The sequence below is a fragment of the Neovison vison genome, chromosome 7 (assembly GCF_020171115.1).
Source record: "Neovison vison isolate M4711 chromosome 7, ASM_NN_V1, whole genome shotgun sequence".
NCBI lineage: Eukaryota > Metazoa > Chordata > Mammalia > Carnivora > Mustelidae > Neogale > Neogale vison.
The window spans coordinates 60,818,506-60,831,649 of NC_058097.1; the positions used below are offsets into that span (position 1 = coordinate 60,818,506).

Here is a 13,144-nt window from a genome sequence, read left to right on the forward strand (position 1 = left end):
AAACCCATTTATTCCTTGGAGTATTCCACATGGCTACACCTCAAAGGCCCCTGAGCTCACTCAAAATGATGGTGTTTCTGGAAGATTCCACCAGGTGTCGCCACATGAGGACAGAAGAGCTCTGTGAGTCCAGAGAGGGTTCAGGGAACGGTTTTGGATTCATCTGTTCCAAAGTGGACCTGATTTTCACCCACTTATTTACTTATGAAAACAGAGTCTGTGTTTTTGGCTGAGGGATGGAGGACAATAGTGGACAACAGGGAAAATGGAAGTGGAAAGTAAAGGAAAATGTATCCCACGAAGCTGGACCAGAGCTGCTGCTGTAGGAAGGTATGAACCAGCCCTGCCTTATGTTATGAACCCTCAACTCACAGGGATGAGGAAGGAAGGGCAAGCCAGGATGTCCAACAATGAAGGAGGGAAAACACCACACAGCATGAGGGACGAGTCCCGGACAGGGAACAGCCCAGGTGCACCTCCTGCACCTGAACCATGCTCCCCCTCGATGTTGTCAGCAGACAGATCAGAGAGGGTGAGCTGCAGGCTTTCCTCCAGATCCCTCTGGGCACCTGGGATGCATGCCCACAGCTCTGCCACATGGAATGGTGGCATTGCTCCCCCTTGTGTTTAGCTCCTGGCTAACTCTGGAGTCCTTCTCTGGCTGTGCTGAGTCTCTAGCAACAGAATCCCGAGGACCACCAGGATCAAGACAGCCACGCCCATACGGGTCAGATTCTCCACCATGTAATCTCTGGAGTCTGAGGCTAGGAATGAGGACAGAGAGATTGTAGACAGGCAGAGAAGACCCAAATCATCCATATCCTGCATATCCACCCAGGGGACCTGCTTTCCCAGACAGGACACCCCCTCCATACAAGCCCCATCACTGGGATTTTCTCCTACTCACCACTGCTGGGGTCTGAGTTGTTTTGGGGTGGGCTTACAGTGCCACTGCTTCTGCAGGGAAGATGGAAGCAGATGGAAGGAGCTAGAGACCCCCTGTCTTGCCTGTCCTCTGCTTTGTGCCCTTTATCCCTCAGCCAGTTACTATGTGGTTTTTGTACAGTTCCTGAACTAGCCCTTCTCTGCACTAGGGTGCTTTCCTCTGTTCTCACTGCATTCCTTCAGCCTCCTTGTTCTCTTTGATTTCAGACTCTGCTTCTGAGTCACTCAGGATAGATTCTGGCTGTGCCCCCACCAGCTCAGGGTTGCAGAGAAAAATGGCGTCCCAGCACAGAAATCATCATGTCCTTGCATGTTCTCTTCTCAGTCTGGGACAAAAGACCTCCTGGGCTCATGTCCCTGCAGATGACAGTTCCCACTTATTCAGTAGCCGAGGTCCCAGCAGCGTCCAAGGACGAGGGGCTGGATCCAGGGACTCCTGACTGTCAGGAGAAGAGAGGGGCCCATGTCTGGGGTCGGGTCCCTGTCCCTCCATGTCAACCAGCTCCCTTCCTTCAAGGTCTGCACTTCATTCTGTACCTACAGTATTCCTCCTTGATTATGTTCATTAATTCATTCTTCAAATACTTACAGATACCACAGTGCTAGACATACACACACACACTCACAGAGAGAGAGGGAGAGAGATCTGTGGGTGCCTATTTACAACAGACATATAAATATGTATCCACAGAAGGTGACAGTCAGTTACTGGGTCATAGGAACACCGTTATTGCCTGCATGCAGTGTGGATCGAGATGGGAAGAAGAGCTACATAAGTAAATAGACCAACCAACCAACCAATAAACAAAATCAAAAAGATAAATGAGACTCATTGAAAATGTGCTAAGACCCAGGAGTACCCAGAGCTTTTGCCCCAAAAGGACCCTGTGAATCCATCTAACCCAATGCACACAGGAGAAGGAGGACTGGTTTCTGAGTCTGGTGTCCCTGTCACCTGAGTTCCCTTTGCCATCATCTGCAGGTGCTTCTCTAGAAGGTGTGAGAAGCAAACACAGGGACACTGGACCAGCGTCCACACACAACGCAGAGGGGTCACCAGCTGCATATGGATGTGGGGTGCAGGCTCCCTGGGGACTCCTGTGAGCCTGGATCGACACTCCCAGGTCAGGTGCTCACCAAGGAGCATGGAGGCCCCCAGATGAGCACAGGGGCAGCTGAGCAGTGTCCATAAGTGCGGAGGTTTCTGTTCTGGACACTGTACCGTGGGGCTGACACCACAGATTGGACTCAGCTATGGAGGGACAGGAGGTGAGTAGGAGGCACTGTCCACTCACCATTGTCCTCACTCACCCCCCATGCAGCCCCTACTCCTTACTCTGCTGAGACTGAAGGATGGGGGACCCGGGTGCGCAGTTGATCTTCCCAACCTCTCCAGGGCAGGACCCTACTCTGTGGAGACCCCATGAACCCCATGTTTGTTATCATGTCAGGCTTGCCTGAGACGTGTGTCCTGAGCTGACAGAGCTCAGACAGCACAGGGTCAGGGCCGCTCACCTGAGTCAAGCAGCTCCAGGGGGTCACTGGGCTGTGACAAGAGGTAGGGGGAGGTGCTGGCAGAGCTGTAGCACCTGTAGGTCGCCTCTTGGGCTGAGGTCACAGAACTCATGTTAGAATTCAGTCTGGTGCTGCCCAGCTCAGTACTATGATCTTAGACGCAGCGGGGGATGGGCTGCCCCCTCCTTGGACAGAAGGAAAGTGTCCACAGAGCTCCGTGACTGACACAGCAGGATCAAATTCTCTCCTGGGACCACCGTAGGTCCTGGCTGCACCGAGAGAGCAGGTGTGAAAGGCAGTTGTCCTAGAGAGAGGAAGGGCAGGTGAGGGGCTGTCCAGTCTTTGTTCTGAAGTGCGTCTGTCTGTGTCCTCCAAGTCTGTGCCATCCCATCCCCTGTCTCTCTCTGTCTTTCTCTCCTGGGGACCCCACAGCCTTGGTCCTGACCACCACCACTTGGGGGTCCCCTGGTAGGACCTGTGCAAAATCTGGGGTCCTGACTGATGCTGTGAGCCTTCACCTGCCAGCAGGATATCCAGGGGGTCACTGGGGGCCGACCACTCGGAGGAGAGGGTATGTCCACCATAGCATGTGTACGGGCCCCCGTGGGAGGGTCTCACAGGGCCCATGGGGAAGTCTGCCCCAGAGAGTCCAGCCTGGGTCTGCCGGCCAAGCTGCCAGGGAGGGTCAGGTGCCCCCTCCTTGGACAGAGCGAATCTGTTGTAGCCGACATCAGAGCGACACTGGAGAGTCAGGTTCTGTCCAGAGGTCACTAAAGGGCCCTGCTGGGTCAAGAGGGAGGGCTTCCCCGACACACCTGGGAGAGATAAGCCATGGATAGCAGGGGCTGAGTCTCCCCGGGCCTCCCCTTCTCCTGTTCTGACCCCCGGGTCTCACTGTCCATCAACCTCAGTGACACTGACCTGCGAGTCCCGTGGTCCCCTCACCCACCCTCTCATTGGGGCTCCCTGGGAGCAGAGTCCCTGTTAACTGTCTGGCTCCTCAAAACACATATGGGGCAATAGTCAGACTTTCTCACCTGAGACCAGCAGCTCCAGGGGGTCACTGGGGTATGACCACACATGGGGAGTGTTGCTGTAATAGCCATAGCATCTGAACCTCCACCTGTGGTTGGGGGTCACGGGGCCCACAGGGAACAGGGCCTGGGTCCCCCCACGGGGGGATGCCTGGGAGATCAGGGTCCAGGAGGGCTGGTGCTCTCCTTCCTTCATCAGGATGAACCTATGGATTCTCATCCATGAGGCACACTGGAGGGTCACGTTCCCTCCTGAGGTCACAACAGGGCTGGGCAGGGCTGAGAGGCTGGGTTGGCCCAGGGATCCTAGGAGAGGAGGAGGAGGTGGTGTTAAATGGGGCTCAGACCCTCACATTATCCCCAAGCTGGGCTTTGTAAGGGAGACCCCTGAGAGTTCCCCCTTCCTGAGGGTAGAGTCTGAGTCTGGGACTCTGAGTGGGCTCGCACCCGTCACCACCACCAGCTCCAGGGTGTCACTGGGCTCTGACCAGCCGGTCGGACTGAGATAGTCACAGCGGTATCCTCCTGCATATACATCTGTCATGTGTGGGATGGAGAACTTGACCTTGTCCCCGGGCTCCAGTGGCTTCTGTGAGTCCCAATTCCATGAGTCCCCCTCTTTACACAGGCGGTACTCCTGGGCCTCCAGGCTCCCCTGACACCAGATGGTCACAGGTGTCCCCCAGGGCATCATAGAGCCTGGCTCAGCCCAAATGGTGGGTTTGGGGTGGGTGCCTGGAAGGAAACAGAGGCTGGGACTCAGACCTTCCGCACTCCCAGGTCCCAGCTCAGCACCAAACCCCCAGACATCCCACTCTGTCAGCCCAGAGCTGTTGGTCTCCAGCCCCCACTTCCTGGTGGGTGACCCCTGTCCCCAGTGAGAGGTGGGATTGGGGCCCCTGGGGACAGACTCACCTGTCTGCACTTGGGTCTGGGGGCTCACACTCAGCCCTGGAAGAGAGTCCCTGTGAGAGGCTTGCCCCAAATCCTAAGAGATCCCCCCCTCCCCATGAGCCTCCTGTGCTTGGAGTCTCCAAGAGACCATGACCTGTCTGTAGGGCTGGTCCCTCCCAGACGAGGGCGTCCCCTCCCCTCCTCAGATCTCACCGAGACAGAACAGGGCTGTAAGGGTGGGGGTCATGGTGTCTCCTTTCTCTGGTTCTGGCTCTGCAGATGGAGGGCCCACTGTGACCACAGGACAGACAAACACACAGGGCGTGGCCACACAGAGGCCAGTCCTGCCTGTCATACGGTTGTCACATCAGCAGCCTCATAGGAAGGGGAACAGCCCTCCCCAGGCCTAGACTGGCTGTGGTGTCCATGACAGTGCAGCAGGGGGACCTCAAGTCTTCCTGAGATGCCCCATCCAGGTGAGGGGACCAGGGAAGGTCCTTCCCTCCCAGAGCCTCCCTCATGGGTCTCCTTCATCCCCACAACCCTTGGTCCTCACCATGGACGGGTCCCCAGACTCAGAGACGCCACAGGGGACATGGGCTCCTGCTGTGCTGAGAGCTCATGTCAACACAGACATGCGTGTGATGTCTCTGAATGGCCCAAGTCACAGTCACGGTGGCAATGAGCTAAGAGGAGAAAAATGGGCAATTAGGGAAGGAAGCATGGCCCCTCTCCTGGCCCCAGACTGTGGGCTTCCTTTTTGTCACAGCCTCCAAGGACTTCTCTATTTTCCTGTGACATGGTCCACACCCCATTCATGGCCACAGGCCTGTGTGAGTTCCTCCTGGCTCCTCGGCGCCTCTTGCTGCAGGGGCAGAGTCATGCTCCCCAGCCTGGAGTCTTGCCTGTAAGCTGTAGGGAACAATACTTGGGTGAGTGCTCTGATATGGGAGACAGAGCTGATTCTCATGTCATTACTACTCCAGTGTCCACTGCCTAGGTGATCTTGAGCAGAGTGACCTGGTCTGTAGCCTGCTGTCCTGAATCCCACTCTCAGAGTTGTTATGGGGGTCAGTGGGACCTGGAATATGGATGGGATGAATCTTGTTAGATTCCTGACCTGATTAAGAGGGGTGTGGTTAAGACCAAAGAGGTCCATGTGTCAGATCCCACAGTGAAGGTGGACCCGTGATGCATCTCTCAAGAGACACCATGAGCTGTTAGCACTCAGAAAAGCTACTCATGTTTCTGAAATTATTGACAACAGCCTATTTCAGAAAAGAGAAACAAACATTTCTGGAATTTGGGGGACTTCAATAGAACAGAGGCCCCAACTGAGTGACCACCAGTGCCTGGGGTCAAGTTGGGGGTGGTCAAATTTGATTTCTGCCTCTCTGAGGTCATATGGGTAGCCAGGTCTTTACAGGCAGGAAGGGCATCCAGTTTCTGGCTGACTGTGGAAGTAGTGACCCTTCCACCTTGTGTGGAGTGGGCACTGACATGTCTATGTCCACTGACCCAGCCCAGAGGTCAACACTGAGCCGCATCCAATGTGTGTGTGTGTGGAATGGTTCCATCCAGTGCACCACCCCCAGTGGTGTCTTGCCCGTGTATGAGTGTGTGGCTCCCATGGGAGCCATCCCTGCCAGACACATCCAAGCTCCATTTCTAAGCCGGAAGATGGATGCCAGGAGGTAATTGGAGCTGTGACCATCTACTCCTTACAGTCCTGAGCTTCAGGACAGCTCTGGGAGCAACTATGTCTAGAACTCAAGGGTGTGGGAAGTGAGTGTCCAACAGGAATGGACATCAGAGAGTGGACCAATGTGATAAAGAGTGTTATGGAAAACTGTGTGCAGAGTCGTCAATCATAGTCCAGTGGAAGAGCCAGAATATGGGAAACTCATTTTCCTTTAAGCACATGAAATACTGGAAAAGTGAACATTGGGTTTTTGAAGCAATAACAGAAGCTATATTATGGAAAAAGATAGAAATTGGAAATGAATTAGTCAAATACTCTGGAGGTAAAAGATAATAATAATATTAAAAACTTAGCCAATATGTAGTACTATATATTAAACATAATATAAATAAATAAATCTTTGATACAACAGAATTCAAGTACTTTTTTCATCTGTGAGGAGACACAGCTAAAGAGCAGAACATGAAACTGGAAGACAATGCTGAGGATGCTTTGTGGGGTACAAAACAGACTGAAATGAAAGCCTACAGATATCTGGAGAACCAGAGGGACACCTGGTACTGTGAGTTCCAGATGGATAGCAGTGAGGTGGGTGTCAGGCAACAGTCGCATTGGCCAATAGTCAGGTGTTTTACAGATGGAGACAAAACAGGCAAGTGCTGGTGTTCATGGAAGTGTCCATGAAATCTGTGTTTCCATATCTCGTGGTGGAGTGAAGGAAGTTGACGGAAGCTGACCTTTGAGCAGAAGAAAAATAGATTTGGGAAGAAGACCTGTAAGGAATGATGAGTGAAGAATGCTTACTCACCCATGGGATTGTGAAGGGAGAAAGGCAGAAGTGTCAGCAGGGCCCATATTCCCAAGTCCAAGGAGACTCTGGGCACCAGAAGAAGGGGCACAGTGGTGGGTGACTCAGTGAAGTGTCTGACTCTTGGTTTTGCTTCAGATCATGATCTCAGTGACTTGAGATTGAGCCCTGTGTCAGTGAACATGCTCAGAGATGAGTCAGGTTGAGACTCTCTCCCTCTCCCTCTGCTTCGCCATCGTCCCCTTCCCCTACTCTCTCTCTCTCTCTCAAATAAATAAAATAAATGTTTAAAATAGAAGGAGGGGACACTGAGTGTCTCAGTCCATTAAACATCTGACTCTTGATCTGGCTCAGGTCTTGATCTCAGGTTCATGTTACAGACCCTGTGTTGGGCTCCATGCTGGACCCAGAGTCTACTTATAAAAGGAAGGCGAAAAATAAAATAGAAGAATGCATACAAGCATGTAGGGGTCACCAGTGAGGAGTGGCGGTGGCTGGATCTCACTTACATGTGAAAGAGTATATCCATGACTCCCCCCTGGGCACACAGTTCCTTCACGGAGGCCCTTGATATGGGCCATGATGGGCATATTTACACTAAAGTAAAGGTAAAGTGCCATTAAGGACAGCTTTTTAAAAACTGATTATTTCTTAGAGCCAGTGTAGCAGCTCACTAGCAGGTTGTCACTTTGAACACCCTTGAGTTCCCTCAAACAGATGGTAATTCTGAAAAACTCTACCAGCTATCATCAGATGAACAGAGACACCTTTTTTTTTCCAATTTATTTATTTTCAGAAAAACAGTATTCATTATTTTTTCACCACACCCAGTGCTCCATGCAAGCTGTGCCCTCTATAATACCCACCACCTGGTACCCCAACCTCCCACACCCCCGCCACTTCAAACCCCTCAGATTGTTTTTCAGAGTCCATAGTCTCTCATGGTTCACCTCCCCTTCCAATTTACCCAAAAGCACATACCCTCCCCAATGTCCATAACCCTACCCCCCTTCTCCCAACCCCCCTCCCCCCAGCAACCCACAGTTTGTTTCGTGAGATTAAGAGTCACTTATGGTTTGTCTCCCTCCCTATCCCATCTTTTTTCATGGATTCTTCTCCTACCCACTTAAGCCCCCATGTTGCATCACCACTTCCTCATATCAGGGAGATCATATGATAGTTGTCTTTATCCGCTTGACGTATTTCGCTAAGCATGATACGCTCTAGCTCCATCCATGTTGTCGCAAATGGCAAGATTTCGTTTCTTTTGATGGCTGCATAGTATTCCATTGTGTATATATACCACATCTTCTTGATCCATTCATCTGTTGATGGGCATCTAGGTTCTTTCCATAGTTTGGCTATTGTGGACATTGCTGCTATAAACATTCGGGTGCACGTGCCCCTTTGGATCACTACGTTTGTATCTTTAGGGTAAATTCCCAGTAGTGCAATTGCTGCGTCATAGGGCAGTTCTATTTTCAACATTTTGAGGAACCTCCATGCTGTTTTCCAGAGTGGTTGCACCAGCTTTCATTCCCACCAACAGTGTAGGAGGGTTCCCCTTTCTCCGCATCCTCGCCAGCATCTGTCATTTCCTGACTTGTTGATTTTAGCCATTCTGACTGGTGTGAGGTGATATCTCATTGTGGTTTTGATTTGTATTTCCCTGATGCCGAGTGATATGGAGCACTTTTTCATGTGTTTGTTGGCCATCTGGATGTCTTCTTTGCAGAAACGTCTGTTCATGTCCTCTGCCCATTTCTTGATTGGATTATTTGTTCTTTGGGTGTTGAGTTTGCTAAGTTCTTTATAGATTTTGGACACTAGTCCTTTATCTGATATGTCGTTTGCAAATATCTTCTCCCATTCTGTCAGTTGTCTTTTGGTTTTGTTAACTGTTTCCTTTGCTGTGCAAAAGCTTTTGATTTTGATGAAATCCCAAAAGTTCATTTTTGCCTTTGCTTCCCTTGCCTTTGGCGATGTTCCTAGGAAGATGTTGCTGCGGGTGAGGTCGAAGAGGTTGCTGCCTGTGTTCTCCTCAAGGATTTTGATAGATTCCTTTCTTACATTGAGGTCCTTAATCCATTTTGAATCTATTTTTGTGTGTGGTGTAAGGAAATGGTCCAATTTCATTTTTCTGCACGTGGCTGTCCAATTTTCCCAACACCATTTATTGAAGAGGCTGTCTTTTTTCCATTGGACATTCTTTCCTGCTTTGTCGAAGATTAGTTGACCATAGAGTTGAGGGTCTATTTCTGGGCTCTCTATTCTGTTCCATTGGTCTATGTGTCTGTTTTTGTGCCAGTACCATGCTGTCTTGATGATGACAGCTTTGTAATAAAGCTTGAAGTCTGGAATTGTGATGCCACCAACTTTGGCTTTGTTTTTCAATATCCCTTTGGCTATTCGAGGTCTTTTCTGGTTCCATATAAATTTTAAAATTATTTGTTTCATTTCTTTGAAAAAGATGGATGGTACTTTGATAGGAATTGCATTAAATGTGTAGACTGCTTTAGGTAGCATAGACATTTTCACAATATTTATTCTTCCAATCCAGGAGCATGGAACATTTTTCCATTTCTTTGTGTCTTCCTCAATTTCTTTCATGAGTACTTTATAGTTTTCTGAGTATAGATTCTTAGCCTCTTTGGTTAGGTTTATTCCTAGGTATCTTATGGTTTGGGGTGCAATTGTAAATGGGATTGACTCCTTAATTTCTCTTTCTTCTGTCTTGTTGTTGGTGTAGAGAAATGCAACTGATTTCTGTGCATTGATCTTATATCCTGACACTTTACTGAATTCCTGTACAAGTTCTAGCAGTTTTGGAGTGGAGTCTTTTGGGTTTTCCACATAGAGTATCATATCATCTGCGAAGAGTGATAATTTGACTTCTTCTTTGCCGATTTGGATGCCTTCAATTTCCTTTTGTTGTCTGATTGCTGAGGTTAGGACTTCTAGTACTATGTTGAATAGCAGTGGTGATAATGGACATCCCTGCCGTGTTCCTGACCTTAGTGGAAAAGCTTTCAGTTTTTCTCCATTGAGAATGATATTTGCAGTTGGTTTTTCATAGATGGCTTTGATGATATTGAGGTATGTGCCCTCTATGCCTACACTTTGAAGGGTTTTGATCAGGAAGGGATGCTGTACTTTGTCAAATGCTTTTTCAGCATCTATTGAGAGTATCATATGGTTCTTGTTCTTTCTTTTATTGATGTGTTGTATCACATTGACTGATTTGCGGATGTTGAACCAACCTTGCAGCCCTGGGATAAATCCCACTTGGTCGTGGTGAATAATCCTTTTAATGTACTGTTGAATCCTATTGGCTAGTATTTTGGTGAGAATTTTTTTTTAAGATTTTTATTTTATTTATTTGAGAGAGAGACAGTGAGAGAGAGCATGAGCGAGGAGAAGGTCAGAGGGAGAAGCAGACTCCCCATGGAGCTGGGAGCCTGATGTGGGACTCGATCCTGGGACTCCAGGATCACGCCCTGAGCCGGAGGCAGTCGTTTAACCAACTGCGCCACCCAGGCGTCCCTGGTGAGAATTTTTGCATCTGTGTTCATCAAGGATATTGGTCGATAGCTCTCTTTTTTGATGGGATCCTTGTCTGGTTTTGGGATCAAGGTGATGCTGGCCTCATAAAATGAGTTTGGGAGTTTTCCTTCCATTTCTATTTTTTAGAACAGTTTCAGGAGAATAGGAATTAGTTCTTCTTTAAATGTTTGGTAGAATTCCCCCGGGAAGCCATCTGGCCCTGGGCTTTTGTTTGTTTGGAGATTATTAATGACTGTTTCAATCTCCTTACTGGTTATGGGTCTGTTCAGGCTTTCTATTTCTTCCTGGTTCAATTTTCGTAGTTTATATGTTTCTAGGAATGCATCCATTTCTTCCAGATTGTCAAATTTGTTGGCGTAGAGTTGCTCATAGTATGTTCTTATAATAGTTTGTATTTCTTTGGTGTTAGTTGTGATCTCTCCTCTTTCATTCATGATTTTATTTATTTGGGTCCTTTCTCTTTTCTTTTTGATAAGTCTGGCCAAGGGTTTATCAATTTTATTAATTCTTTCAAAGAACCAGCTCCTAGTTTGGTTGATTTGTTCTATTGTTTTTTTGGTTTCTATTTCATTGATTTCTGCTCTGATCTTTATGATTTCTCTTCTCCTGCTGGGCTTAGGGTTTCTTTCTTGTTCTTTCTCCAGCTCCTTTAGGTGTAGGGTTAGGTTGTGTACCTGAGACCTTTCTTGTTTCTTGAGAAAAGCTTGTACCGCTATATATTTTCCTCTCAGGACTGCCTTTGTTGTGTCCCACAGATTTTGAACCGTTGTATTTTCATTATCATTTGTTTCCATGATTTTTTTCAATTCTTCTTTAATTTCCCAGTTGACCCATTCATTCTTTAGAAGGATGCTGTTTAGTCTCCATGTATTCGTGTTCTTTCCAAACTTCCTCTTGTGGTTGAGTTCTAGCTTCAGAGCATTGTGGTCTGATGATCCCAATCTTTTGATACTGGTTGAGTCCTGATTTAGGACCGAGGATGTGATCTATTCTGGAGAATGTTCCATGTGCACTAGAGAAGAATGTGTATTCTGTTGCTTTGGGATGAAATGTTCTGAATATATCTGTGATGTCCATCTCATCCAGTGTATCATTTAAGGCCTTTATTTCCCTGTTGATCTTTTGCTTGGATGATCTGTCCATTTCAGTGAGGGGAGTGTTAAAGTCCCCTGCTATTATTGTATTATTGTGGATGTGTTTCTTTGATTTTGTTATTAATTGGTTTATATAATTTGCTGCGCCCACGTTGGGGGCATAGATATTTAAAATTGTTAGATCTTCTTGTTGGACAGACCCTTTGAGTATGATATAGTGTCCTTCCTCATCTCTTATTATAGTCTTTGGCTTAAAATCTGATTGATCTGATATAAGGATTGCCACTCCTGCTTTTTTCTGATGTCCATTAGCATGGTAAATTCTTTTCCACCCCCTCACTTTAAGTCTGGAGGTGTCTTCAGGTTTAAAATGAGTTTCTTGGAGGCAACATATAGATGGGTTTTGTTTTTTTATCCATTCTGATACCCTGTGTCTTTTGATTGGGGCAGTTAGCCCATTAACATTCAGGGTAACTATTGAGAGATATGATTTTAGTGCCATTGTATTGCCTGTAAGGTGACTGTTACTGTATATTGTCTCTGTTTCTTTCTGATCTACCACTTGTAGGCTCTCTCTTTGCTTAGAGGACCCCTTTCAGTATTTCCTGTAGAGCTGGTTTGGTCTTTGCAAATCTTTCAGTTTTTGTTTGTCCTGGAAGCTCTTAATCTCTCCTTCTATTTTCAATGATAGCCTAGCTGGATATAGTATTCTTGCTGCATGTTTTTCTCGTTTAGTGCTCTGAAAATATCATGCCAGCTCTTTCGAACAGAGACATCTGATTCCTGATTCTTGGGACAAAATAAAGTCTCACGGGGACAAGATGGCGGGGTATTAGTAAGAGGCGTCTTTTCAGCTGGTACCCCAAAGTGAGCTGATTACCTACCAAAGAACTCCGATCACCCTTGAAATCAGCCTGAGATCAGAATTATACACGTCTGGATCTCTACAGGGGCAGAAGACGCCAGTGAGCAGGTAAAGCGGAATGGGAACAGCGGACTGATATCGGAAGATAAACCAAAGTGGGAGGGAGCCACCAGTGGCAACCGGTGGGAAAGTAATACCCCAATCCGAGCGAGAGTGCCCTGCGTCTGGGGACAAGCAGTAACTCGGAGAATGGTTGAAAGCACTCCAAAAGAGCAAAGGATCGCGGGGGGAAATTGTGGGAATCAGGGCGGCTAGGGAGAGGGGCTTAAGTCCCCGGTCCCAGAGGGCCTCCCCGGCGCTGAGGCAGAGAGAGTGCAGCGGAGAAACCGCTCCTGGTTCCTAAGCCGCCAGTGCGCCCCAGAGCACATGGGTTCCGGCTCCTGTGAGGGGATGGAAGCCGCGCTGGTCTGCCAAACGCGCGCTAGCCCTGCCACAAATCTCGAGATACGCGCGCACGTCCCTCGAGCTCCCCTGAATTACTGAGGCCCGGCTGGCGCTCCTTGACCCGCGCCATTGTTTCAAAGCCTAAGCCGCGCGTGCGTGCGAAACTCTTCCCCGGACAGAGGCGCGCAAAAGCCCAGCCTGGGGCTCACGGCCCCGCGCCCCGTTCTCAGTGCCCCAGACGTGCGCCCGACCCATAGCCGCCTCTGAAAAGAGGTGCGC

At 48.7% G+C, this 13,144-nt stretch overlaps 1 pseudogene; it reads right to left on the reverse strand.

The window, feature by feature from the left end:
• Window positions 1-2,412: 2,412 nt before the first annotated feature.
• LOC122912196 lies at window positions 2,413-5,009 on the reverse strand (annotated as a pseudogene).
• Between the last annotated feature and the right edge of the window lie 8,135 nt (window positions 5,010-13,144).